The sequence below is a fragment of the Electrophorus electricus genome, chromosome 23 (assembly GCF_013358815.1).
Source record: "Electrophorus electricus isolate fEleEle1 chromosome 23, fEleEle1.pri, whole genome shotgun sequence".
Taxonomy (NCBI): domain Eukaryota; kingdom Metazoa; phylum Chordata; class Actinopteri; order Gymnotiformes; family Gymnotidae; genus Electrophorus; species Electrophorus electricus.
Genome location: NC_049557.1, coordinates 7,112,482 through 7,114,652, shown reverse-complemented (window position 1 = coordinate 7,114,652; position 2,171 = coordinate 7,112,482).

Sequence of the window (2,171 nt, the reverse complement as noted above, 5' to 3'; positions counted from 1 at the left end):
TAAGCCAGCTACAGTCCTTCTCCAACAGGGAACCGCGTCGGTCAGTCAGCCGGGCGGGCCGGCGGGAGTTTGGACAGCGCTGCGCAGCTGTGCGTACCTCCGTTCAGTCGCGCAGACAGAGGCGAGGGGGCAGCGATCAGGCGTGGGGGGGAAAGGCTAGCCCCCCCCCCCCCCCCGCCTTCAGGACAGCCAATGGCATGCAGGCACGGAGAATGGAAAGGACATCATACCTGAGCACGAGACCAACCTTCCTGTGCGCGCCGGGTGGGGTGGGGTGGGGGGGTCTTTTTTCCCCATAGGGTACAGCGTCGGTGCAAATAATAGTGTTAATAATGGGCCTCGGTCGCACAGTCGGACCTTTTTTTTTTTTTTAGCAGACTCCTTTTCAAATATCATCAGAAAACAATTTCATGGAGAAACAGACAAGGGATGGAGAGAGTGCGTATGTGTGTGAGGTGCACGCACATGCACATGTAACTCTTTTCTTGAAGGTGTATACTTGTGGGGTGTGTGTGTGTGTGTGTGTGTGTGTGTGTGTGTGTGTGTGTGTGTGTGTGAGATCATCAGTCTTAGAGGGTTTTTTCTCCTACTTTGCCAGGCGCCCGTTCTTTGTGGTTGTCCTAACAACACACAGTGAAGACTAGAACCCTTGAGACAAAAGACAGCCATCTACAGTGAGAAGAGGGGAAAGTATTCCATGGCTGTTTGGGGAAGTAACAGCCTCCTCCTCTCCTCAGTGCATTCCACAGTGTTCCTTCGTGCCCTCCGTACCCGTGCCCCTCCGCGCCAGCTTCTCTCTAGCACGGAGCATGGCGTGGTGTGTAGGGGATCAGCGAGGGGGTGGGAGTCCAGGTCCAGAAGCAGAGGCTTTGTTTCTGCAGGCAATAGTACAGCCATTTAAAGCAAATGTCAAATGATGTCACCGTTATATCTGCCTTCTTTTGCTGAGTGGTTTTGCTTTGTGCCAACTCAAAGTAATTGTTTGAACTCATAAAAGAAGCTTATATGGAGGAGCCATACTGGATTTGTCAGCCATGTTTAGAGCTGAAAAAAAAAGCTTATTGTCTTTGGCCTTAAGGGAGGATTCTGTCAATGTCCTATGTGACCAGTCTCTGGGTTTCATCTGATGTCTGCAAGGTTGTAGCTCTCTACACTAAACCCAAGGGTCAGCCATTTCATCATTTCATAACATAGTGACATGAATAAAAATATGATGTTCTCTACAGAAATGTGTATGCTTCAGACACCAAGCATCATTAAGACCCAACTGGTCCTCACAGGCTGCCCAGAGCCTGAAACAGTGTGTTTTATGTGTCTGCAAATATATCAAAATTTCAGATTTAGTCAATTACCCACACTAAGGAACTCTCTAGGGGTATATGTCACCTCAGCAAGCCTTCTGAGCTGAGCAATGCAGGGACATTGCCAGCATTTGAAAACCTCGTCACTTGCATGTCCTGACCATGAAATGGAAGTGCTGAGAAATGCCTGGAGGTTTGTTAGCCCTCTCAACATCACAAACAGAGCAGTGTGCTGTGTTTTCATAAAATCATGTTTTCAAACTACAGTTGCTTTCTTTACACCAACAAACAAAGAAACCGAAAAACAATAGCCTGCTGTTATGTTGGCACGTTTGTTTGACCGGATATCTAAAAGGCATCATGTTTAAGAATATGTAATTAACCATATACAGTTGTACCACTGTAGGATCTGATAAAATGGATTTCTTTATGAGCGATTTGGATCTGTTTTTAATATAAACGCTAATACTAAACAAAGGCAACTTTACTGAGCAATACACAACTTATTACCATGCTATATCTTTGAACAAATGGGTAAACAATTATGGTTATTGGTGAAAAACGATGTGAAGTGTTATATATAGTGAATCACTTTATGTAGATTCTCATCAGCATTGTATTGTGGTTAGTAATTTTGGCCCACTGCTTTATACAAAACTGTTTCAGTTCATGTATATTTTTGGGACATCTTGTGTGAATGGCCTGCTTCAAATCACGCCACAATATTTCAGTGAGATTGAGTTCAGGAGTCCCACTTAGCCATTCTGTGGTTTGTGCCACTCTCATGGTGCATGTCCCAACATCAGATGAGGTTTTAATGTTAGTAGGACATTTTTCTACAAAAATAAAGATGTATACATTTACCAATAA